This window comes from Giraffa tippelskirchi, chromosome 7, assembly GCF_054371585.1.
Source record: "Giraffa tippelskirchi isolate mGirTip1 chromosome 7, T2T-mGirTip1v1.2.pri, whole genome shotgun sequence".
NCBI classification, from domain to species: domain Eukaryota; kingdom Metazoa; phylum Chordata; class Mammalia; order Artiodactyla; family Giraffidae; genus Giraffa; species Giraffa tippelskirchi.
This window is the reverse complement of record NC_137281.1, coordinates 143111348-143138618: the sequence shown is the minus strand read 5'-3', so window position 1 is coordinate 143138618 and position 27271 is coordinate 143111348. Positions and strand designations below refer to the sequence as shown.

The window sequence follows — 27271 nt, the reverse complement described above, 5'->3', positions numbered from 1 at the left end:
AGACTCTTTACCATCTGAGCCACCAGGGAATCCCTATATGCAAGGTACATCATGGAAAATGCCGGACTGGATCAGTTACAAGCTGGAATGAAGGGAGAAATATCAACAATCTCAGATATGCAGATGATGCCACTCTAATGGAGGAAAGTGAAGAGGAACTAAAGAGCCTCTTTATGAGGGTGAAAGAGAGTGAAAAAGCTGGCTTAAAATTCAACATTTAAAAAATCAAGATTATGGCATCCAATCCCATCATTTCGTGGCAAAAAGATGGGGGGAAAATGGAAACAGTGGCAAATTTTATTTTCTTGCGCTCCAAAATCACTGAGGACAGTGACTGCAGCCATGAAATTAAAAGACACTTGCTGCTTAGAAGAAAAGCTATGACAAACCTAGACAGTGTAATAAAAAGCAAAGATATCACTTTGCCGACAAAGGTCCATATAGTCAAAGCTGTGGTTTTTCCAGTAGTCATATACGGATGTGATATAAAGAAGGCTGAGCACTGAAAAAATGATGCTTTTGAATTGTGGTGTTGGAGGTCACTCCCTTGGACTGCAAGGAGATCAAACCAGTCAATCCTAAAGGAAATCAACCCTTAATATTCACTGGAGAGACCGATGCTGAAGCTGAAGCTCCAATACTTTGGCCACCTGATGTGACGAGCCAACTCACTGGAAAAGACCCTGATGCTGGGAAAGATTGAGAGCAGGAGGAAAAAAGGGCAACAGAGGATGAGATGGTTGGATGGCATCACCGACTCAATGGACATGAATTTCAGCAAATTCCAGGAGACGGTGAAGGACAGGGAAGCCTAGTATCTTGCAGTCCATGGGGTCACAAAGAGCTGGACACGACTTAGTGACTGAACATCAACAACTGGAGGTTCTAGCTGGAACAGTAAGGCGAAAAACCTAACAAACAAACAAACAAAAAAGTAAAGGTACCCCAACTAGGAAGGGTTAAAACTGATACCTTTCAAAGCCTTACACATAGTACCCAAACTGACAATTCATGCTTGAAAACAAGAGCCAGTGTGGTTTATAGTGTGGTAAATATTAAACCATGGACTTCCCTTAGCCTAGCTTGTCAACATTATCAGTAATCAGGAGTATGAAAGTTTTTCAGTGGAATTAACACACACAAGCAAGGAACTGAATATATTAAAGACTAAAAATATTGAAAAAAACATTTGTTGAACTGAAATTTATTCATCTTAATATAGCTGACACTTTTTAAAGATGTATTAACATGTCTGAATTGTTAATACATTTTAATTTTATCTTAACCCTTTTGAATTAAATTATATAGGCTTTATAATATCAGATTATCTCCTGACATAACATGCATAATTTTTTTCCCATTGTTTTAGAAAGAAAGCAATAATGTAAGTTTTCCATATGAACTCAAGCTATATTCTGATGAGGGCTCTTTTCACAGTGATATCTTAATGAAATACTTCCTTTTTACATCTGTTAAGACTCTGTCCCTGGACAGATAAAAATAAAGGTCTCCTCAGTCACCCTGATCAATCAGTTTAATTTCACAAGTCCATAGTCACATACACAAAAAATACATAATTTTGTATTGTTAAAACACAGGACTAGAATAATACCCAGTACCCATACAAGTATCTGTTCAGTAATTACTTCTGCTGGAAGAGTTCACGGGGCAGGCATCATAGATGTGCTCTTTTAACGAGAATTAAGTTGGAAACTGGAAAAGGGTACAGAAGTAAAAAGGATCCCAGACCCAGTCATCTGGGACAGCAAATAGGGAGAAGACGTATGAAAACGCCTACTTCAATCAGACAGAAAATGAAGAAATGTATCTCAAGCTTTACAAGTACAATTAAAGCCACCGTCAGATCCATCTTGGTGAAGCTCAGTAACCAAAGGCAAGGGAAAAGCACATTTCAGGATTTATCCACAATTCTTGACCTGAAGGGCAGAGGCAGCACAGCTTCCTCAAATGCCCCCCTTAGAAGAAAGACCAAATGCTGGAGCCTGGCTCTGTCACACGGTCTCCAAATCTGAACCAGAGAACAGAAATCGTTTATACCAGAGTTGATATTAACACGATCTATATCCCAGAATAAAACTTCTATCTGCCTCAACTGATGTTGACGCCACTAAATAGCTTTATCTGTCAAGTTGTTTCAAAAAGTCAAAGATGTATCCTAAATAAAAGGAATCCTCAATTACACATTAAAAATGTGGCCTTCAACCCCACTTCTCACTTCTTAATAAAACATCAAGTTGAACCTTTATACTATTGGGAAAAAATGGTTATACTGAAATTTAAAACTTCTGAACTAATAAAACCAACACCATGTTCCTATACTCCAGCGTGCCTGACCTCCCCTGAAACTTACAGCAATCCACATTTGTTCCTTACTGCCAAGTCCTTTTTGTCGCTGTGCCATCAGGCTGCTAGCCCGAAAAATTAAACTAATATACCATTTCTTTTCATTTTCAGCCCTGGTGGTAGTCAGTAATTCCCAAAGTATCCAAACAAAGACCCGTTGTCAAGGACAAGGTCTGTGTGGACCTGGCTGCAATGCCTGTGGGCATTAAACAGATTTAAATACGGCCTGAACCGCCAGGTGGCAGAGGAGAAGGCGCTGACAGACTTAGATGAGCAGAAAACAGAAGTGCATTTTTCTCAGGCCATCAATCGGTCAGTTCAGAAATATTTATTGAGAACATTCTCCATGTTAGGCCCTGCTCAAGGCTATGGGCACATCATAGGGAATAAGACCAAACCTCAGGACCTAAGGAGCTCACATTCTACTTGGGAAGAGCACTAAAGGTCATCCAAATGCAAAAAGCAAAAATTCTAGCTTTAGTTAGGGAGATTTCTTTTTTTTTAAAGTAGTCAACTCCCTTACATCCCAGGATAATATCAGTAAGAAAAACTGCAGCAGCAAACTGTTATAAATAGAACAGACAAACAATAAGGTCCTACTGTGTAACACCGGGAAATATATTCAATACCCTGTGATAAACCATAATGGAAAAATATGAAAAAGACTGTGTGTGTGTGTGTGTGTGTCCATATATAACAGAATCACTTTGTTGTATGGGAGAAATGAGCACACACTGTAAATCTTTACTGCAGTAAAATAATTTTTAATTTTTTATTTTGCCCCCTCTACCCTTGCCACCGACTAATGTACTCTCAACACAGCAACCGAGTGGCCTTTGCAAAACACGATACACCCTTGCCTAAAGCCATTCAACAGCTTCTCATTACCCTGGGTGTAAAACTAAAAATCCTTGACATGGTCTAAAAGCCCTTGTGTGATAATCCAGCAGATCTTTCCAACTTTGAATCCACTGTGTTCCCAATTACATGCTCCAGCCACACTAATCTTTAAGCTTGTCAAACACATTCAGCTTTCCTGTCTGGGGTTGGGGTTTGTCTGAAATATTTTCCTGCCTCCCAAGTCCTACTCTGGATAATTCCCACTCACCTGTGCTGGAAGCACTTTCTCCCATGCCCCTCCAGCCTCCTCTCCCACTTCACCCCATACACACTCAGCTAAATGAGGATGTCAGGTACATTTTCACTGTTTCCAAGTAATTTGCTTTCATGTACAATTTGCTAGAAATGTAGCCCACAAACCCCATCTCTTGCTTTGTGTGTGTGTGTTTAAATAAAACATCAGGTTTTCTTTATACTACTGGAAATGCATGGGTATGTTACTTCTAGAGCATCTACTGGTTTACACAAATATATTTACTTGTGTGACCATACATGTCTCTTTCACTAAGCCCTAAGTTCCAGGAAGACAAGTGTGGTGTCAGTTTGTGGAAATACAATGTCCCCAGAGCCTCGCAGGATGAAGATTGACACAAAGAAGGTCAGTCATCAAGGAGAAAAGCAAATGAATTATGATCACCACCAATGGGAACAACTGAAATTTAACCTTCAGAGAACTGCTCCCAAAGACAGCTCAGTTTCCAAGAGCCACATTTCATTTTGCTTGGGTTTCTGTTGTAATGAAGACTTTACTAGGAAAACAAAATCCAGACTGGGTAAGAGACTGCTAAGAATCTTCTTGTAGCGGACACTTTTTTTCCCAATTGGTTAGAAATGTATCCAGTATGTGGATTTGGTTCCTTTTCATTTTTAAATGTGGATATCCTGTCTATTTGAAAGAATGATACTGAGGATCAAAAGGAGTGTTTATTACTTAAGCACTCAGAGAATTATTAAAAAATATATAAATATTATTGCTACTAATTTAAATGAGCAAAATTCCTAGCATGAGGAACAGGCATCTTGACTCTTATTAAAATACTGACTTTGAAAAGGTTTTCTGTAATGCATTATTAGGTAGATAATCATACCTTATGTTGCCTATTTGAAAGAAACATTACTGTTTTGGTTGCAGCTATGTTATAATGAAAAACGACTACAGCAAGTAAGCACTTTGCTTTTGTCCAACTAGGTGCACAACAAAGAAAAAATTATAAATGCCTCCACAAACGTGTCCAACGATGTCACCGTATGACATTTCTATCCTAGCTAGCATGACATGGTAATCTTTAAAATGTCCAAACATTACTTGCACAATGCAAAACTATTCACAGTAGCTCTCTATTAGAAATATGTAAATTACTATCAATACAATAACATGGACTACACACACACACACAAACACAGAGTATATGCAATATACTCTGCCCTTTTCTAAATAAAAAGCAAGCAAAAAAACCACATTTTCTCTTTTTAAAAACCATTTGCTTTGATGTAAATAATAACATTACTAACACGGGTGGATCACAAAATAATATATAATTTTATGTTGCTAAATGTACCAAAAGGCTCAATGTTGGATACTAATTTGTTAAAAGGGGTATCAGCCTCAAAGAAATATTTAAATTACCATTCTGTGAGCAATGTTCAGTTGGGATCTTTAAGCTGCTTGAGGGAGGTCTAAACAAACTGCATTTTATCATACAAAGGTATCAGTAGAGAGGATAACCATTAAGACTACATGAAAAGAGATGTCCACAAACAAAAATCTTAACTGTATTAAAAAATGTTGATTTTTGCCTGTTTAAATAATAATGAAAAAAAATTCCTCTTAATGGTTATTTTTTAATGAAGTCTAAACAACTCAAGTATTTAAAACTTTAACCTTACCATTTTAATTTTTTGGACAAAATTTTAGGCAATAATTCAAATATATTCACGCAATACGTCTGCTTCTCTGATAATTAAAAAAGATAGCAACAGAATATGAAAAAAATAAATAAATAAATACATAAATAAATAAAAAAGATAGCAACAAACGCCTTCCCAACCCCAGCCTTACCCTATTAACTTTTCCACTGAACACATTTCACGTAAACTTTTAGACCTGGGGGTGATGAATGAGACATGAAAGAATGACTCCATATTCTACATAACCAATAATTCACTTGCATGTCATAAATGGTACATAACATCATTTGATATATTGTCTTTCAGCCCCAGAGAAAAGCTGCCAGTAGTCATATCTTTCTTATCTTTAGGGTTGCCGACGTTTACCCTGTCCCCTGAGGGAAATGTCTGACTCAACTAAATAAAACTGAAGGATACACCATATAATGAACAGTCTTATTACCTTAAAATTAACCTTTTAGATTTTCTTTCTGTCTTCTTGAGCTTGAAGAGTCAAACTAGAAAAACCTCTAACAAAATTAATGTACAGAAGTCAGATTCTATTCTATGCTACATATTCTCATCTTGCCATGAATTTACTGGAAGTTATGCGAATGGGTTGAAGAGACCAGTGTGGCCGGAAGAATGGGATCCCAAGTTAGAAGGACACTGGCTCGATCTAGCCTAACTGTGCACTGCCTTTCAGAGTCTAAAACAGCTGTGTGATTCACAAGAAATGGCCGAGCAGACCCCCAAACCCCAAATGTACCAGAGGTCAGCTTTCTAAAGGCCACATCTATTTTTACACTAATATAAGTTGAGTTCTAAATTTGACCTGCATTTAAATCATCATCTGGTGAGGAATGTCCAGCTGGACTCTTACACACTTTAAGTTGCTTGATGGAGGTCCAAACAAAGTTCATTTTATAAGCAACAGACAAAGCCTTCTCTTAGCAACTGGCAGCCTCCACAAAGGAAGAGCAGCAGCTGTGAAGAAAGGGCCATCCTGCAGCTGAGGGTCCCTGGAATTTACTTCTTCACATAACTAATAAAAGCAGGCCATTCTTCACGTTGAGATAATTGGGGGAAACCAATTTCCGATTGCTCAGCGCAACAGAATGAAGGAATAGAGCATATTTTCAATGGTGTGCAGAGTACTTGAACATCATCCCAAAGAAACAGCCAACAAAAACCTATTTTTAAGGTTCCTCACAGCATATTTCTCTTCAGAAAGTTCACAGGGCAATCCCATCCAAAATGGCCTCACTGACAATGAAGAAAGAGTTTTCTTTTAGATTTTCAGCTCAGAAACCAAAAGATAAAAAGAAAACTATGAATATCCTATCAAAGTATCAGTTAAATAATTACGGCACTAATTGATGATAATTTTGGAAACTGGTATCATTCTTACAGCAAACTTCAAAACAGAACTGTAACTATTTTTAAAAACTTGTATTTCAAGAGTATAACAGTGATAAAGGGTGGCACTAGTACATGTATATGTTTCACATAGGAAATTATGTCTTATCAATTTTAGTATTCACGTTAGGAAAATTACTGCCAGAGCAGAGATAAAAAAACAAAACAGATAAATCTCTGGGGAAAAATCTATGAATATGAAAGTACGTAAGTTATATACCTATTTCTTTAAACCAAAATCACAGGAATTCAGTAAAATAAACTACTGCTAATCATAGATGAAAGTAAAATACCAAACATACCCATATACATATATACATACATACACACACACACTCACACATAACAACCAAAACCTATCTCATTAGCCTACCATTCTGGCCAGTGCACCATGCTTAAAGATGGACTAATACTGTGATTTAGAGAGCAAAGCAAATTCAAGTATTTCAGTTTCTAGACCCATAGATGATCGATCTGATTTTAAGGTTCAAAAGTATAGAACATGAAAAGCAAATGCACAGTATCTGCACCAGAAGCCTTGACTCCATCAAGTCACCTTCATTTTCATTCATTCAGTCAAGGAATACTTTACTGAGCAACGTAGCTGAGGCTGCTTGTTGCTACTCAGTGTTCACTCTCTCCTCGTTCCTAACGGAACCCCTAATTAACCTGATGAAAGCAAGACAACTAATTAAAGAACTATCTTTCATTGCATCCTCACAGCTAGATGAGTCCACTTTCACAGGTTAGGCCAATGAGACACAAGCATACATGTTCTGAGAAAATTAAGCGCGGAAAAGTTACTTAAAGGGAGCCAACTCTGTTTAGAACCAGACACAGAACAACGGACTGGTTTCAAATTGGGGAAGGAGTACGTCAAGTCTGTATATTGTCATCCTGCTTATTTAACTTATATGCAGAGTACATCATGAGAAATGCCGGGCTGGATAAAGCATAAGCTGGAATCAAGATTGACAGGAGAAATATCAATAACCTCAGATATGCAGATGATACCACCCTTATGGCAGAAAGTGAAGAAGAACTAAAAAGCCTCTTGATGAAAGTGAGAGAGGAGAGTGAAAAAGCTGGCTTAAAACTCAACATTCAGAAAACTAAGATCATGGCATCTAGTCCCATCACTTCATGGCAAATAGATGAGGAAACAATGGAAACAGTGACAGACATTATTTTCTTGGGCTCCAAAATCACTGCAGATGGTGACTGCAGCCATGAAATTAAAAGACGCTTGCTCCTTGGAAGAAAAGTTACGACGAACCTAGACAGCATATTAAAAAGCAGAGACATTACTTTGCCAACAAAGGTCCATCTAGTCGAAGCTATGGTTTTTCCAGGAGTCATGAATGGATGTGAGAGTTGGACCATGAAGAAAGCTGAGCGCTGAAGAATGGATGCTTTTGAACTGTCGTGCTGAAGAAGATACTTGAGAGTCCCTTGGACTGCAAGGAGATCCAACCAGTCAATCCTAAAGGAAATCAATTCTGAATACTCACTGGAGGGACTGATGCTGAAGCTGAAGCTCCAGTACTTTGGAGACCTGATGCGAAGAGCCAACTCATTGGAAAAGACGCTGATGCTGGGAAAGATTGAAGGTGGGAGGAGAAGGGGACGAGAGAGAATGAGATGGTTGGATGACATCACCAACTCAATGGACATGAGTTTGACAAAGTTCTGGGAGATGGTGAGGGATGAGGAGGCCTGGCATGCTGCAGTCCATCGGGTCACAAAGAGTTGGACAAGACTGAGCAACTGAACAACAAGTGACAGATAATTCCATAGTTCTGAATGATACCCTGGTATCTGCCAGAGGGCCAGCTCACTCAGTAAGACAAAGAGCCGTGGAAACACTGCTGCTCCCTGGCCAGCTCAGGGGTCCTGCTCTTTACCTCTGGGATATATAGACCTCATTATCCTGCATTTCCATGGGCTGAGCTAAGGAAAGTGGGCAATGGGGAGCTCCCGCCTTTATGTCTCTTCTTGCTCACCCACCCACGCACCCTCATTACATGTCTGCTGAGCACCACACACTGTGCAGGAATGCCAGGAGTAACTTTAATGACCAAAACATAGGAACCATCCTCAAGGAATGGAAAAACAAGAGAAAAGTCCAGAAGCAATTACAACGCAACGTGAAAAAATGATGAGTATACATGATGCGTGCTTCCCGTGGGGACGCCCGGTGCAGTCTGGAGTGCTTCATTCTGAGGATCTCGTTTATTCCACAGCCATCACTGCTGGACTTCCTCTTGGTGATATGAACAGCAGAGACCACGCCAACGCACCAGTCAGGAGGTGATAGCACGGAGGACAGGAAAGGCTGAGCAGTGAAGTGCAAGTTAAACGACCAACAGAATTTTCCCGGATTGAAAGGTGTAGGTGGAAGGTTTCGTGCAGAGAATTAACCAGGCAGAAATATCCAGAGACAAGAAAGACCATACACAGTTCATCAGAAGAGCATGGCAGAATTTGCTACTAGATCAGTGAACACAGCGACCCTAAGCAGTTTTAAACACCCAAGGGACTGAGCTTTCACAACTAATATCTGAAGGAGAGGTTCTGAGAATGAGCTTAAGGTTGCCAAGAGGAAGGATGGGGGAAGGGATGGTAAGGATGTTTGGGATAGTTCAGTACAGCTTAGTTGGGTCGCTAAGTTGTGTCCGACTCTTTGTGACCCCATGGACTGCAGCACCCCAGGCTTCCCTGTGCTTCACCATCTCTGAGTTTGCTCAAACTCATGTCCATTGAGTTGATGACACCATCCAACCATCTCATCCTCTGTTGTCCCTCATTCCTCCTGCCTTCAATCTTTCCCAGTCAGGGTCTTTTCCAGACATGTAAACATGGCTATATTTAAATTGGATAACCAATAAGGGAAAAAAATAAAAGGTCCATTAGAATAAAAAACATAAATAAATAAAGGAGAGGCTTTGAGAGAAAGACCTGGGATTTTTCATAACTATTTCTAAATCATGTGGCTTTAGGAAAGGCATGAAAGTATCTCCTAATCTCAAGGACACAATATCAATCCTCCCCTATTTTTAAGCCCAGGTTAGTAATATTTATAATTTTAAAAGATTACTTATTGGAGAGTAATAAAAGGATATTAGGAATTTTACAAAAGCATAGCAGAGGACTGGGGAAAAAAAATTTCACCCAAACTGAAATATTTCTTTAAAATATCCCGACAGTAATATGTTTCCCTTTCAACTTTGAAAAGATGGTTAGGCAGATTCATGACAAAAAATAAAGTTTGCTTTTGGCGGCAGAGTCAATTCTTTCAAACCTAATTTCCACTCCCCTCCCCTTCTGCTTTAGTCATAGAAATCTGGTTTTATTTGGCCTGGCAATGTGCCCACTTAAACACCACACTGGAGCCTCCATGAAGACAGTGGTGGTCAAGGAATTGCAAGTACAAGTCCGAGAGGCGATTCCAGAGAGGCCCTCTGCAGCTTTTCCTTCCCCTCCTCTTGCAGACATCCCAGCTGGAGCTCCAACAACACCCTGAGGTTACGTGGAAAGAGGCCTCATCCTCAGGATGCTGAAAGCTAGAAGGAGCCCAAGACCTGGCCAATGACATGGAACATGTTAGAAACCTCCCCAGACCCAAGCAGTTCCCCTACAGACATTTTATGTGAGAAAATCAAGCACTGTTTAATTAGATTCCTGTTTCTACTAGACAAACACAAATTTCACTGCAGATGCTAGTGAATATTTAAAGCATACATGGTAGGATTTAGCCAAAAAAAGCCATTTCAAATAGATGTACAGTATTAAACCATATTTCCTGATTCTCTCTTTTTTCATCTAAGTCACACATTCTACTTTCTTATTAAACAACCTTTTTAAATCAAAGCAAATCTTTCCTAAATTTTTTCTCTTTGGACACAAGACATCTGATTCTTGAAATTTCTGGTCTACTCTGGGAGCTGAGTGGGGAGAGTGAGAGGGGCTAGCAGAATAAGCCCCAGAGAGCAGACGTGGGGGGGGGGGGCAGTGGCAAGGGGAACTGGAAAGTTACACATCGATAACAGGGCACAACACAAGCTGTTTATAAAAAGCTTCATTGTGTTTTGTAAGCTGGTGAATTAAGTAAGATTCAATTTGGAGGTCTTTGGTCTAAACTAATCTCTGGCAGCCACTGTTGACAATCATAGAATCACACAGAGATTTAAATATAACAGCATTTTTATTTTCCTTGATATCCCTGTCATTTTTTTAAAAAAATATTTGCTTTATAGTGACTTGCTTGACACAGGTGAGACACATTACGTTATTCTTGTGGAAACAGTCTTACCCCCATGATCTTCCCCCTACCACCAAAATAGCTAGCATAATACGCCATGGATTATGTCTAACAAAAACAGAATAATTCCATGGAGCTGGGATGGTGGGGGGGAGGGGACTCCTGTCTTGACTACAGAAAAGTCAGGATTACCTCCTCCATCTTAACTCAAGGTACAGCTTTTGTTTGAAGCTAGAAATGAAATCCAAATGAAGAAACTAAACAGAATATAATCTATCTCCACTTTTATCTCTGTTCACTTCTTAAAAAAAAAAAAAAAAGTCTTTCTATTTAGAACACTTTTGCCAAACTAACAACAAGCCTATTGTAAAGTCACCATCACCAGATAACTATGGACTCCCTGCTCTATGCTGAATCATTACACAAACATCGGTTTTCTTTATGGGCAAAACGGCATAGTGAAATGCACATAATGTCTACATTCAAACCTAGATCTGAATCTTGGATCTAAGAATTACTAACTGGAGGTAAAATCTCTGGTAGACTAATTTCCTTCACTCTGATGTCAGTTCCTACAACTACAAGATGCAAGTAATACTATCTTTCCCTTTCTAGCATTGTTGGAAAAATTAGCGCTAATGTATACATTAGGCATTTTGTAGCTATTACTATAATGCTAGTTACTATAAGAACTTCCCTGGTGGCTCAGTGGTAAAGAATCTGCCTACCAATGCAGGAAATGTGGGTTACATCCCTGGTTCTGGAAGATTCCCTGGAGAAGGAAATGGCAACCCACTCTAGTATTATTGCCTGGAAAACCCCACGGACAGAGGAGCCTGGCAGGTTACAGTTCATGGGGCCACAAACAGTCAGACATGACTTAGCCACTAAACAACAGTTACTAGACAGGTTTTACTTATTTAACTGCCAAAGATAAATAAGAGATGAAAAATTAAATTTTAAAACAGCTAACTAAATGCATCAAGTAAAATGAAAAACAAAATGAGAGAGTAACTTCTGAGTCATAGAGCCCTCTCAGCTCCTGCCTAGAACACTTTCAGTGATGGGAGCCCATTACCTAAAAAGGCAACTCCATCATTCACGCAATGCTGCCCTAACACACACCAGAGAATTGAGCATGGTGTCTACCATGGGTCAGGTTCTGTATCAGGCCTGAGGAAACATACATTAAGACATGGTCTCCTGCTCTCAAGGAATTCACAGCTTCCTCTCATGAACAGACAAATACAATTTGTGACAGGCAACGAGGATAGAAAAGCTACAGGAGGGCAGCAGAGGGCACACCACCCAACCTAGGGCGTCAGAAGGAAGTAGTCTCCCGGGTAAACTCTCACAGAACAGGGAGGTAGAAAAGTGCTGAAAGGGTACAGCACCCTGAGGTGAGAGACAGCATGGGATGTCAGAAGTACCAGGTTCAAGACTTTGGGACACAGCGGGGGGAGGAGAAGGCAGACAAACTGAGAGAGTAGCACTGAAACATATACGTTACCACACCTAAAACACATAGCTAGTGAGCAGCTGCTGTACAACCCAGGGAGCTCAGCCCAGCGCTCGGTGACAACCAGAGGGGCAGAACTGGGTGGAGGGTAGGAGAAACGTTCAAGAGGGAGGGGACATATGTGTACTTATTGCCGATTCATGCTATTGTAAGGCAGAAACCAACACAACATTCTAAAGCAATTATCCTCCAATTAAAAAAAAAAAGGTAACAACAACAAAAAGAAATACCAGGTTCAAAGCTGGGAGCAGTAGAGGATGTGGCTGTCCAGGTTCCCATCAGAGGGCTGGGAGACCAAATGAATGACGCTGGACTTTCTCCCACAGGCTGTGTGGAGCCTTGAGTGTTTTAAGTGGGACACATTTTCACGTGCTTTTCTTTGTACAGAAATCATGGTAACAGTGTGTAAAATGAACCGCATACGGGAAGGGCAGAATGGGATGAAAAACCAATAGTCCAAGTGAGCAAGAAAAAGGCTACAGAGTTAGAATTTGCATTCTGAGCTCAGCTAAGCTGTTACAAGATTTTCCAAGGAATCATAATTAAGCTGCATCTTCCTTGGTTTCTGCAGAGATTTTGCATATATGTGTTTTGTATATTTTATATATATATTCTGTATGCATCTTATGTATCTCCCAACAATATCAATGGTTCCAAAAGAACAGGAATCATGTGGCCTGGTTTTCTGAGAATTACTCAGAAATTCTCACTAATGGTACAGTGTGAATGAAAGGTGAATGTGGGACATTTTCAAATTCACTGAAAGATACCACAGAGAACATTCCCCTTTCTCAGTTCCACAGCCAAATGCCTCTACTTAAGATCAACTGTTAGTAACAGAAATAAAAACCGAATCTCAACCATTCATCATTTGCCAATGCAATGTGGATAAACTACTATCTAAATAAGTGTCTAGATTTTAAGTAAAGAAGAAAATTCTGATAGCCCCTAAATTTTGACCACTTTTAAGACTTCCCCCACTCCCAATGATTTAGTGTGTCGTTGGCCTATAACTATGAAGTCACTTACCAAAAAAAGAGCAAAACAACTCTGTGGGCATTAAAAAGGGCTCTTATCTGTGCTTAGTTATCGACTGAAACTGTTCATAAAAAGGAAGAATACCACACAAGTTGTCTGGCTGACTCTGAGTTGGCTGCTGCCTGTACATTCACAGAGAAAAATATGTATAAACATGAACACTCAGGCACAAATATCCATCTGGACAGGATGTTAAGACCATTCTTCAATCCCTAAGGGTCTTATTCTCTCTTAGAAGTATAAACTCAACCAACTGGTGTATGACACTTAATTTGGGAGAGAGGGAAGGAAGATGGAGAGAAAGAATCATCTCTTTTGAATATAATAAGGACCCATCTCCATAATATCATTCAAGAAGTTTAAAAGATTAAGCAGTCAGGACCCTAAATGTCCCATATGAAACAGGCACCAAATTCTTACTTCCTCTCAACTCTTCTAAGTCTTCCTTTGGGTTCAGTCCTCTGGCACTGGATTAATGGCACAATTCTATTGAAGACACGTACTCAGGAAAAGGGTGGTGATAAAAAGTGGTTACTTACATCAAGCTGACAGGGGGGAAATTGGCAGAAGAAATGTCCTGACGACATAATGAATCATAAAGCCGAGACTGTTCTGATTCTCACTTTGGTTTAAGCTGGCTAATCATTAAACCCGGCCCATGATTTTTAAAGCTCCTACATACCTAGCAAAAATGTTCTTTACCACTTATAAAAATGTATAGTTAATTTTTAGTATTTAATTTGGACTTCTCTAGCCTTTCCTTCTGAGAATTTTTTCCCATTCGACGAGGCAATCTTACAGCTGAAAGGTTAAGAGTAAAGCAAGGCTCCTCCCCTCCCAATCAGGACCAACTTTACAGGGTCCTACCGAGGATGACATGGGATAACCCACGCAAGGTGTTCAGACAGGCACAGAGGAGACACGTGCTTAGACTTCAATTCATGTGGTCTAGCTACTGAGTCTTGCTTTGCTCTTAACCTTCCAGCTCTAATATTGCCTCGTCAAATGGAACAAAATTCTCAGAAGGAAAGGATTGAGAAGTCCAAATTAAATACTAAAAATTAACTATACATTTTATAAGTAAGTGGTAAAGAGCATTTTTGCTAGGTATGTAGGAGCTATAAAAACCATGGGCCGGGTTTAATGCAAGCACTAAGGTAGGCAATATTCAAGATACAGCCTTAAGACCTGACCATTTTGTGGAAAGCAATGCTAAAAGCATAAAGACACCTGTGATGGCTTCCCTTGTAGCTCAGTCGGTAAAGAATCTGCCTGCAGTGCAAGAGACCAGGGTTCGATCCCTGGGTCAGGAAGATCCCCTGGAGAAGAAAATGGCAACCTACTCCAGTATCCTTGCCTGGAAAATCTCATGGACAGAGGAGCCTGGTGGGCTACAGTCCATGGGGTCACAAAGAGTAGGGCACAATTGAGCAACCAACACTTACTTACACTTAATAATAACCAATGTGATATATCTAAAAGGGATATCATACAATTTTTCAGCTATCTTCCATCTTCATATACTACTGTCACTTTCTATAATTTAAATGCCACATGAGTTAGTCTTAATTACCTTCAACTTGGCCATTCTAATTGTCTACTTCTATATCCTGCTGTGATCCCATTAACATGGCCTCTTGAGGTTGATTTCAAGATATTTATGATCACCTACAGTTGATTCCTCCCTAATTTTTAATGAATTTCTACTGATAAATAATTACTTTAAATAAATTAGCTAATTTCCAGACCATGTAGTTGTTTCCACTAGGAATCCACTGAGCTATATTTGTTTTTCACCAGCTGTCTGGATAATTATAGTTAGTCCACATTTTTTTAAAGTCAGTAGAGAATGAATATGTTAATAATTAGCCCCACTTTTTCAGACTTCCCTAAATCCTCTTAAAGCTTATGCGAGAGGCTCAGAGTGAAGAGGGCTCGTTGAGGGCTTAAAATCAATTCTTGATGTAACAAAGGTAAGAGCTACAAGGTAAACAGATCAGTGAAAGACTCCAGGCTTCCCAGGTGCATCCAGGTGTCTTCCTGCAACAAAAATCAGTTCAGTTCAGTTCACTCGCTCAGTCATGTCCAACTCTTTGCGACCCCATGAATCGCAGCACGCCAGGCCTCTCTGTCCATCACCAACTCCCAGAGTTTACCCAAACCCATGTCCATCGAGTCGGTGATGCCATCCAGCCATCTCATCCTCTGTCATCCCCTTCTTCTCCCGCCCCCAATCCTTCCCAGCATTAGGGTCTTTTCCAATGAGTCAACAAAAATCAAATGACACTAAATGTAAACTGGTATATGGAACTAAAGGGTTTACCCTAAATTTTCAATTTTTCAGTAGGGAAAAGGAGCAACAGAAAGAGCCCACTGCAATCTTCACACAGAATTTCCAAAAAAACGGGAAGGTTTCCACTTTGTTCTCATATTTACAAATGTAAGTCAATTCAGCCAAGACAATGATTTAGGGAAAAAAGTCTACAAAAACTCTTGTCTACACAATAGCTATTGTTTCAAGATTTATGCAACTTGTGCAAAACATTACTTCAAATTCTGTATTTAGAAAACAACACAGAGGGGCACTGGTTTCAGGTGAGATGACTGAAGCACACTCCTCTCATTCTCTCCCCTGAATGCAGCTCTAGCACCTGGACAGAATACGTGAAGCAGCTATTTGAGGGATCTGAAAAATACATGATGATGGCAGAACGAGGGAGGGGTGCTAAACTCAAAATATCACCAAACCACTGATGGGTTTCTCTGTATTTTCTTCCAAAATGCCCCAGCCTGGACTCAAGGCAACCAGACACCTGAAGTGATCACCAGGATGTAGACAGAGGAAGCAAATCTGCAAATCCTTTTAAGTTCCACCTTAAGAAGCAGGAAAGGGGATTCCTAACCCTGGAGAGAACAAGGAAATTTCCCATTTTTCTTCTTTTTTTCCATTTTCTTTCTTCTTGGCAATCATAAGGTGGTGGCAGGCAGAGGGGACCACAGTCACTAAACCTCTGAGGGAAAGGAACCTTTCTTCTTCTCTAATCAGAGGACCAATGGCTCTGGAGATGTAAAGGTAAAATATCTATTGCTGTTTTGCATTCTGTCTTCATGCCTCTTGTTTCAGAATGAAGGTAGTCATGAGAAACGCAGTGCCCCACTCTAAAGACCCACTTTTGTGTCTGGAGGACTTTAAGAAAGGGAACCTGAAGGAAACAGGAAGTAATGAAGAAAATGACCCATACAACAGAGCCACGATGAAAGGCAATTCATAAGAATGATCCACCAAAAAAATTTAAAAGATAGATTGCACTTCTTCAAAATCAAAAATTCTTGCTCTGAAAAAGATACTATTAATAAAGAATGAAAAAATAAGGTACAGACTGGGGAAAATATTTGCAAATCACATATGTAATGAAGGATTTGTATCCAGAATATGTTAAAAAGCAAAACAAAACAAAACAAAACAAAAAACTCCAAAAACTAAGCAAAGAAAACAAACAACCCAATTAAAAATGGGCAAAAGACTTGAACAGACCCTTCAACAGAAAGGACATACAAACGGTTACAAGTAAGCACACGACAAAGGCTGCAGGTAAGCTTCAAGGAAGCACAAGAAAAAATGCTTAACATTATAGAAATGCAAATTAAAGTCAGAGACACTATTACACATCTACTGAAACGGCTAAAATAAAAATACTGACAATTCTAAGTGCTGCCAAAGATGCCAAGCACCTGAAACTCTTTCTCATGCACTGCTGAAGAGAATGCAAATTGATACAGTTAACTCTGGAAAATGGTTTGAAATTTCCGTTTGTAGGTGTCTAGACACCTACCAAATAATACAGCCATTTTACTCCTAGATGTTTATTAAAGAGAAAGGAAAGTGTATGTCCATGTAAAGACACAAAAATTCAGAGCAACTTCACTTGTAAAACCTAAAAACTAGCATAACCCAAATGCTCTTTAATGAGTTAATGAATAAATACACTCGAGTACACCCACACGCTGGAATCCTCCTCAGCTATTAAAAGGAACAACTTGGATGAATTTCAAAGACATTCTATTGCACAAAAGAAGCTAGCATCAAAAGGCATGGTACATGTCTTCATTTGGGCTTCCCCGGTGGTTCAGATGGCAAAGAACATGCCTGCAATGCAAGAGACCCAGGTTCAATTCAAGGGACAGGAACATCCCCTGGAGAAGAGAAGGGCTACCCACTCCAGTGTTCTTGCCTGGAGAAGTCCACGGACAGAACAGCCTGGCAGGCTACAGTCCGTGGGGTCACAGAGTCGGACACGCCTGAGTGACTCAACAACAACAACAATGCTTCCATTTAAATGACATCTTTGCAAAGGCAAAACTACAGGGATGAAAAACACATCAATGGTTGCCAGGATTCACAGGTGGGAAGAGAATGAAGGAACATTCTGAGGAGATGGAACGGTTGTGTGGACAGCTACACAAATCCACACACGTTAAAATCCACAAAATTGTGTGATGTTAACAAAAGGCAACTTAACTTTTGTTTCTTGTTAATTTTTTTAACCAACATAGAAATATCTCAAATTTACAGTAACATCTTATATAACTAAATTATGTAAATATGGTACTGCACATTGCCAAAGAGAGGGGTTTTACAGACAATGGGGCAATGGAGTAATGTCATATTATTATTTAAACCAAGTTTATTTATAAAACATTTAAAAAGACACCACAAAATCATCTCTTTTCAAAATTAACTGCTCAGCCACAATGAGTATGATTGTTAAACACCAAGAAAGCCAGTTCTTACTAGAGCCCAATAGAGCTAGTCACATAAGCATCTGGTTTTTCAGCTGTTGATGCTACAAAGCAGGTGAATCAACAGGGACACAGACATTAAACTTGAAATCATCTGAAGGTTGCCCACTACAATTGGGTCTCATCTCTATCCCCACAGGGCTGGCCACACCACCTCCATTTCCTCAACAGGAAGTACTTAGTGCACACACCACTTGCTTGAAAACCTGAAGAGCATGTATACAAAAGGAAAAGGTCAAGGAAACCAGTTTCACTGAAAACATCTGCACTCTGTCACCACAACCACTACAATCGGTTGATGCCTCCACAACCTGCCAGCAACTGAGCCTCATTTCTATAAGCCTCAGGTTACAACTGAGGCTCTTCTCAACGGAGCGAGCAGAGGGGAGGAACAGCTCTCAACTGCACTGCTAAACCGAAATGATCCACCCCAGTTTCAAAACACTGTGGTAAAATCATCTTCTTAATACATGTCTCTGCACTATTTTTGTCACTGTGTTAGTTTTCCACTTCCTCAAAGCATTTTTTCACAGAATCATTTTTGCCTATTTCCAAGAAAATAACTCTGGTGGCTCAGCTGGTAAAGAATCTGCCTGCAATGCGGGAGACCTGGGTTTGATCCCTGGGTTGGGACGATCCCCTGGAGAAGGAACAGCTACCCACTCAAGTATTCTGGCCTAGAGAGTTCCATGGACTGTATAGTCCATGGGGTCACAAAGAGTTGGACACGACTGAGTGACTTTCACTTCAAATAAAATAACAACCACTAAAAGGGTAACGTAGGTGTCAGCCCTCCCCACTTGCATGGATGCCCCTGTTCAATATGCTCTATACGATTTAGCACTGGCCATTCAACTGCATACAATAATCACGAATGTGTTACTTTAAAAGGTATTTTTAAAACAGAATTTTTATTTTAATGATGAAGCTATGGATAATTTTTTTCTTCCTATTTTTCTTTACTTCTTGAAGGTTCCCTATACAGAAATGTGAAAACAGTGGAACTTTTCTTTTACTCCTAATTTGCCATAAATGATGACTGTGACCATTATGACTTCACCTTTAATACTTTTAGGGAAACCTTACTTTTTAGCAGCTCTATCTATATAATATCCTACCATCACCACTAAAATCGAGGGTGGGGGTGGTTGAGATACAGTAAACTTTCAGATCACACTGCTCTCATCAATTATTACAAAAATAATTCAGTTACAAACATAAGGAGAGTCTGGTTATTTTTAAATGGGAGAGCCTCCTCCTCGATCTGTTTCACTTGCTCGAGAAGACTGCACAGGAACAGATCAAACATTTAATAAGCCTGCTTTCATTATAATGGGTGCTTAGTCGCTCAGCTGTGTCCGGGCAACTACAGACCCCATGGACTGTAGCCCACCAGGCTCCTCTGTCCGTGGGATTCTCCAGGCAAGAATACTGGAGTGGGTTGCCATTTCCTCCTCCAGGAGATCTTTCTGACAATTCAAGCCTAAACTATATGCTACGTTCTTAATATTTACAAAGTGGTACTTCTTAGGGTTCTTTCAGGCAGGTACTTAAAAATAACCACTGGATCGTGTATGACTGAAGCCTGACTCACGCACAGGCGGTGCAGCTCTTCGCTAGACATCAGAAGGGAAAGGTGACGTCCCATGACAGCCCCACGGTAGCCCTCTTCTTTCTGTTGCCTACGATGCTATGATTTCTATTAGTCTCATTAGCCAGCAAAGACATCTGCATTCAAACTAAAAGCAATAAAGAGAAGTTCATCCTCACTCACAACTTCTTTTGAAGAACATTTTCCCATTTTATATGATTTGAAGCCTAAGTTAAGTTCAGTTCAGTCACCCAGTCATGTCCGACTCTTTGCGACCCCATGAACTGCAGCATGCCAGGCCTCCCTGTCCATCTCCAACTCTCTGAGTTTACCCAAACCCATGTCCATTGAGTTGGTGATGCCATCCAACCATCTCATCCTCTGTCATCCCCTTCTTCTCTTGCCCTCAATCTTTCCCAGCATCGGGGTCTTTTCCAATGAGTCAGCTCTTCGCATCAGGTGGCCAAAGGATTGGAGTTTCAGCTTCAACATCAGTCCTTCCAATGAACACCCAAGACTGATTTCCTTTAGGATGGACTGGTTGGATCTCCTTGCAGTCCAAGGGACTCTCAAGAGTCTTCTCCAACACCACAGTTCAAAAGCATCAATTCTTTGGCGCTCAGCTTTCTTTATAGTCCAACTCTCACATCCATACATGACCACTGGAAAAACCATAGCCTTGACTAGACGGACCTTTGTTGGCAAAGTAATGTCTCTGCTTTTTAATATGCTGTCTAGGTTGGTCATAACTTTCCTCCCAAGGAGTAAGCGTCTTTTAATTTCATGGCTGCAATCACCATCTGCAGTGATTTTGGAGCCCAGAAAAATAAAGTCAGCCACTGTTTCCACTGTTTCCCCATTTATTTGCCATGAAGTGATGGGACCAGATGCCATGATCTTAGTTTTCTGAATGCCTACAGTGAAAGGTTTTTTTCAGGCTGGACTGTATTAGCTATGCTGAGTGGCAGAAAAGCCAGTTAGAGAAGCAGGCTTGAGAAGGTCATTGCAAAGAGACAAATGAAGAAAGGAAAAACTGGATGTCATATGTGAAGACTGGTAATACCAAGTCAGGGAGGAGTTCCGATGGTTCCTAGGTTCTGACGGTGGAAAGTACAGCAGAGATGTCCTCACCTGAACTGCAATAGATACTCCATGAATCCTTGACAACTAGAAAAACTCTCATTCTATAATTTTAGAGCAAGACTGAGACCTTTTTAGACGGTGAGTTGCTTAACAGAACTGTCTTTTTCATCACAGTAGCATGGTGCCTGGTACATGAGAGATATTCCATAAATGGCTGCTGAATAGAAAGAATTACAAAAGAAACTGAACTGCATGCAAATGGCCATTAACCCCCAGTGGACACTATCAACTGCTCCCTTTAAGTACTCAGAACACTCCCAAGTGTTGGCCATCAGCACCATCTCCTCCACTTCAGGAGTCTGTGGAGCTGCACAGTGAGTCCACAAAAAGCTAACTGAATTTTCTTAAGACAAAATTCACTTTTCAGCTAATTTCTAGTTGATAGTAATGTGTACAGAGAAAAGCCTTTACTCTGCCAATTCTTTAGAGCCCATTTGTGTTTGCATTACCAATGTCACCTTCAAACCACAGTTCTTTAGGCATCTTTGTAAATCAAGTGTCAAATCTGTAGCTGCTGCTTTAATTAAAACTAGTTAACCTAATCTGTAAGTCTACTAAGTAAACATAGAATGTCACAATAGGGGAAAGGCAAACAGGTGTGAGGGCCCCTCCCCACGTTCTGGGCTGTGGAAGGCCCCCACAATCCCCAGGAGAGCTGTGTTCTTAGCAGGACATATCCTCAGATGGAGGACCCCAGGCAAGGGCCCTAGTTTCAACCCCAATGTTTAATATTAGTAAATTTTAGTTTATTTCTTCATAGCTTATTAACATGTGTGCGTACACGCGCAGTCGTTTCTGTCATGTCTGACTCTTTGCAAACCCATGGACTGTAGCCTGCCAGGCTCCTGTGTCCATATCCCAGCAAAAACACTGGAGCGGATTGTCATTTCCTACTCCAGGGGATCTTCCCAACCCAATCTGCATTGGCAGGCGATTCTTTACCACTGAGCCACCTGGGAAGCCCCAATAGCTTATTAACATTTCTAATATTTACTTCCTGCTCTCCAATATACACACCCATTTGGGAAAACACAGTTCTAGGTTCCCTGTGATAGCATTTCTGCTTTCAAGTTTCTGTTTCAAAGAGAAACCTATACCTCACCCAGTTTATCTAACCTTCTACCAACAGGCAGGACTTTCAAGCCAGATTCTCACTACCCCTTCTTTCCATATGTAACTTGACTGAGAAAAGACCAGGAAGCAGTTTCAGGAGCAGAAAGACCACGAGATTCAGAATCAGAAACTCTGGGTTTAAAATCTACCATCACCAACCATGTAATTTGGGGCCAGGGAAACAACCATTTCTGAGACTGTTTATTTTCAAAATGAGGAAAATTCTATTTTGTTTGACTATCTTGGTTATTATAAAGATTGATTATTATGAAAGATTAACAGCAATTATGAATATCAAAGTGGTTTTATTTCTATATCTATATATATTAATATATTGTAATCTTTATTATACAAATGAACAGTAATTTTATTTATGTATATGCACTTTGTATGTACTTAATTTTAGAAAGGGAATTTTACTTGTTAATTACTTAATTGTAAATAATTATTATTTTAAAGACTAAAAATAGTTTTTACTATTCTCATTCATGTTCTCTCCTTAATAAGTAATTCTATGAAGCACTAACTCTCAACAGTAACAAACTGAAGACTTCTTTATAAAGTTTCAAGTCATCCATTACTATAATCAAGTTATTATGTAATTACAATAATTACATCCCTTTAGGTAGAAAATCACAAAATTCAAAATAAGTATAAAATATAAACTCAAAGTCACCCACAATCCTATCACCCAGAGATAAACTGCTAGTATTGAATAGCTTTTAAAATTGAGATATTATGTAAAGTGTTCTCTATCCTCTGTAATTTAACATTATCCTGTACAAATTTCTCTGTCATTTGATGTTCTTCGAAACTCAGATGCCTAATCACAGTATGATAGTCTTCTACGTGTAGGTGTCACAATTTAACCACTTTTTCACTATATGACATGTAGACAGCACCAAATTTTTATGTTATAAATACTAAACCAATAAATATTCTTGAAATTCTTATAAAACTGTTTTTTGTGGAATCAAGTCCTAGATGGTAGGACATAACCAGCTTAGAGTTTTTTGGCACATACTGTAAAACCGATGTTTATAAAGTTCATGCAGTAAAACCCCACGTCACCAAGGTAATAGGTTAATAATTGGTTCAGAAATTAACAAGGCTGATTTAAGCAGCAGCCCATAAACACACTCACACCCCACCTTGGCCATTTCATTTGACATTAACATGATGCATTTTCTTTTATCAATTTCCTGATGTAGGGTCAATGTCTTTTTCATGAACAATCAGTCTCCAGATTGACAGTTAGGCTATCATTCTTACACAAACCACACCTCCCAAAAAAACCAACAAACCATTATCCTCAACTTCCAATTACCCTTTTTTATTAGAGTGGAGGAAAAACTCAAAGACTGTCAAGACGCAAGCTAAAAAATCCTTATAGAAGTTTAATTATTCCTGCAATCCTTTAGATTGCCATGGCCATATCTAACTTAACAACATTCTTGGAGGCTTGCTTTTGGAGGCTTTCCAAAGTATTTAGCATATTTCTGTAGAAAAATAATGCTCACATTTAATCAGATTACATAAAATTTTAATTATGCAATTACAATAACAAGTACCACTGACAAAAACAGCTTCTTGTTGTAAGCAAAACTGATTCGTGATCAACATTCAACACGACCAGCCTACCCCGAAGGACGTGGGTGTCTGGAGGGTGGCTGCCACTTGAAGGTGTTGGCGTTGCAGACAACCATGAACTTGGCAGCAGAAGGAAGCAAGGAAGCAGAGGTCACCAAAGGGAGCTCTCATCTCTCAGCACCTTGAGAGAACGAGCATAATGTTTCAAAAGGCATTTATTAACCCTGACGTATTATGTGCAGATGCGGAATAAAATCACACAACACAGACTGTCCCTGAACTTAAAGAAACAGCAGTGCACAGACACAGACTGGCTCAATGGAGGCCGATGGCAACAGGCCATGGTCTCTCTCCCATTTCCCCTCTTCCATCCAAGGGTAAATGTTGGATCTCAGGCTTGGTCCTCACCCCTCCTTCCCTTTTCTATCTACATTCAGCCAACAGTTGATCTCATCCAGTCTCAAAGCTTCAAATATCATGTATGTAGTGAAGACCCACAAATTTACAACTCTACATAACCTGGACTTCCCTGGTGGGGAGAGTGGATAGGAATCCACCTGCCAATGCAGGGGACACAGGTTGAACCTCTGGTCCAGGAAGATCCCATATGCCGTGAAGCAACTAAGCCCATGCGCCACAAGTTCTGATCCTGTGGTCTAGAGCCCACAGGCCACAACTACTGAGCCCACGCACCCTAAAGCCCATACTCCACAACAAGAGAAGCCACAGTAGTGAGAATCCCACACACCACAACCAGAAAGTAGCCCCTACTCCTCACAACTAGAGAAAGCCCTCAAAAAGCAACGAACACCCAGCACAGCCAAATAAATAAGAAAATTTATTTTAAGAAAATAAAATACTCACAGCTGGGGAATGGCAACAGGCCACTACCCAGACACCTTTATTTTACAGATGCAAACTTTAAGGTCCAAAAATTTATGTAATTTAACCAAGACCATGAGAACACAGCCCCTAATGTAAATGTTTAATGATGTACAAGCAGACCCACCAAACAGTCACCTCCTGGGTCCCTTCTTCTTTTGTTTATATACAACATATCTCTAGCAAGTGTTTGGAGAACCCAACTGAGTTAATATCAGAGATGTGTACTTTTTTCACTTGGAGTTAATATCAGAGATGTGTACTTTTTTCACTTGGGGTATGTAAGAAAACTTTCAGCAAGAGACTTCCTGCCATGTCTCCAACTGCACAGTCATCTGAAAGCCCACGACTAGTGTGGAGGCAGCTGAAGTATCAGAGATAGATTCTCAGCAGTCAGAAAATTCAAAGTCTAGTTGGGAAGCTATTGCTGCACACGTGGCTTACTCCTATTAACCCTTACCTATCAGAATCTACTGTAAACTTCCAGGGCAGAGACAGAAAGAGAGAGTAGTGGGTTGTCTGTAATTTGGTAATTCATCTGGTTTAATATATACAGTTCAAAGGTTCATCACAAATGCAGTCATGGAAGGCCCCACCCAGAAAGCTCCCCAAGGTAAATTTCCCACAGAAGCGAAGTAATGTTACCTCACTGATTTTATCATTTAATTTCCCTGCCCCAATCTTAAGATCCTAGTGCTTACAAAGATTCAGGTATCACTTCATTAAGCTCATGCTGGCAGGGGCCTGTCAGGCACCCAAGCTGTTGCCCCCAGAGCCTGAAGCTATCAAATCAGCCAGGTTCCCCCTCAGCTCCAGCGCCTATCTGCCAACCACATCAACCTCCTGGCCACGGCTAGGCGTGACACACAAACGTATCCAATACATGGTCCAAAGTTCCCCCTGACGTTTGTTTTTATTGGAAACACCAACCAGTACGTACCTTAAAACTCACATGACAGGTTTTCCACAAGCATCTCTTCATCTGCCCTCATAAACATCACCCCATAAAGTGTACGGTAATATCGCCTTCCTCATTTTTCACATGAGAATGTGGATGGTCAAAGGGGCTCAGAAAGGGGCTCAGTGTACAGTCCAGACCTGAACTTAAGTCTTCCTTGCTCCTCTGCCTGCATTAACCACAGGGCCTCTTGTGAGAACCATGTTGCCCCGCGCCCATGTCACCCACCCTGGCAGAGCAGCCTTCAGTTCACTGGCTCATTCCTTACGGCTCCCTGCTGCCTTGCTTTGTTTTTGTTGTATTGCTGGTGTTTGGTTCACAGGCTAGGATGGATTCACATAAAACTTTTGACTTCTTGGAGCTCTCAGTTAACATTGAGGGGTATGTCCAGAGGCATGACAGGACAAACATAGAACAGGCAAAAAATGACGCAAGAAAAAGAGCTAAGTTGCTCCTCCAACTGTACCATACGTCACAGTTTGCAAAGAGATTTCACATAGACTGAGTGCCCACCAGATTAACAGCTAAGCACTAAGGCTGAAGCTGGGGAACCTGGGACCCAGTTCAGGTGGCTGGAAAAGGTATCTTGGAGGTGAGACTTTGAAGCCTGGGGTAAGGTCTCAGGGAGGCTGGGGTGAGAGAGATGGGCATTCCAGAGCATGCCACAAGGGTCTGAAAATGCGAAAAGACCTGAAGAGCCAGGACTCTAGGCTGGAGTGCCAGGTTTTCACTATGGAGTAACAAGTGCTACCAATGAAAACCAGGGAAATGTTTACACAGAAACAGGGGGACTCAACTAAAAACAATAACCAGCTCTGCAAGAAAACAACGAACACAATGAGGTGTTTGAATTTTGTTTCTCCCATAAAGATCTGTGGTTCTCAGAGTCACAAAGCTGAGACTATTCACGATAGAATTTTAGAGTACCTGTCCTCCAAGACCAAAATCCACCTTTTATACTTCTTCATTGCCTCTGTTTTCATTGGAAAAAGATTCATATCTTTTCATTTATGTGTTGCTACATTACAATTTCATTTGTATATATCTGTATTTGAGTACCTATTTAAATAGGGTACAAGCTTTCAGAGAGGGTCTAGGCCTTTTATTCCTTTTATATGGCCTGCAAACTCTAAAATAATATTTTCCATGAAAGTCATCCTACAAATATCATTTGACTGATCAGAAAATCATCTTTCAATAATTCTTTTTTAAAAGAATTAGAAGTGATTATAGGAGAAGCCTCTGAAACATACCCATCCACCTGTTTCACTCTTTATAGTCCTATTTATTTGTCCTTACTATCTGTCAGGCACTGTTCTAAGCACTTTATTTCTATTAACTTATATCCTCCTCCTGACAATCCTATGAGACACATGCCATTATCACGATTATTACCACTTTACTAAAGATGAAACTAAAGCACAGAAAGGTTAAGTAACTTGCCCAACATCACAAAGCTGGCAAGTAGTAGAGATAAGGTCTAAATCCAGACAGTCTGGCTCTAGAGTTAATGCTCTAAATCTCTATGCATGAAAACACCTCTTTCAAAATAACACATTACACTTGAAAACTTATGGGCCAAGTTTTGCTTCTTCTTCAGTTGTTGTGCTGTGGCAGTCATCACATATTTTATTTTGAAAATCTGACACACTGCAAACTGAAATTACTCTTTTAAATCACAAAAAAATACAAAGATTTTAATGTGCTTCTAAATAATGCATTTAGATTTAGGCTTTGCATGCTGTTTATTCTAAGAAGTACATCTGTTCTTGGCATCAATTATAACAAAATTAGCTATTTTATGAT

General features: G+C 40.0%; 1 protein-coding gene across 21 annotated transcripts in view; it reads right to left on the bottom strand.

Moving 5' to 3' along the window:
* The window catches only part of SIPA1L1 (signal induced proliferation associated 1 like 1), a 368059-nt gene that overhangs the window by 224078 nt on the left and 116710 nt on the right, over positions 1–27271 (bottom strand). The window contains exon 1 of one of the 21 annotated variants that reach the window (XM_081508906.1): positions 23677–23806. The exons of the other annotated variants lie outside the window; for them this stretch is intronic. The gene's annotated coding sequence lies outside the window, so the exon portion shown is untranslated. Of the gene's footprint in view, positions 1–23676; positions 23807–27271 lie in introns of those variants that run through there. 21 annotated transcript variants of the gene reach the window in all.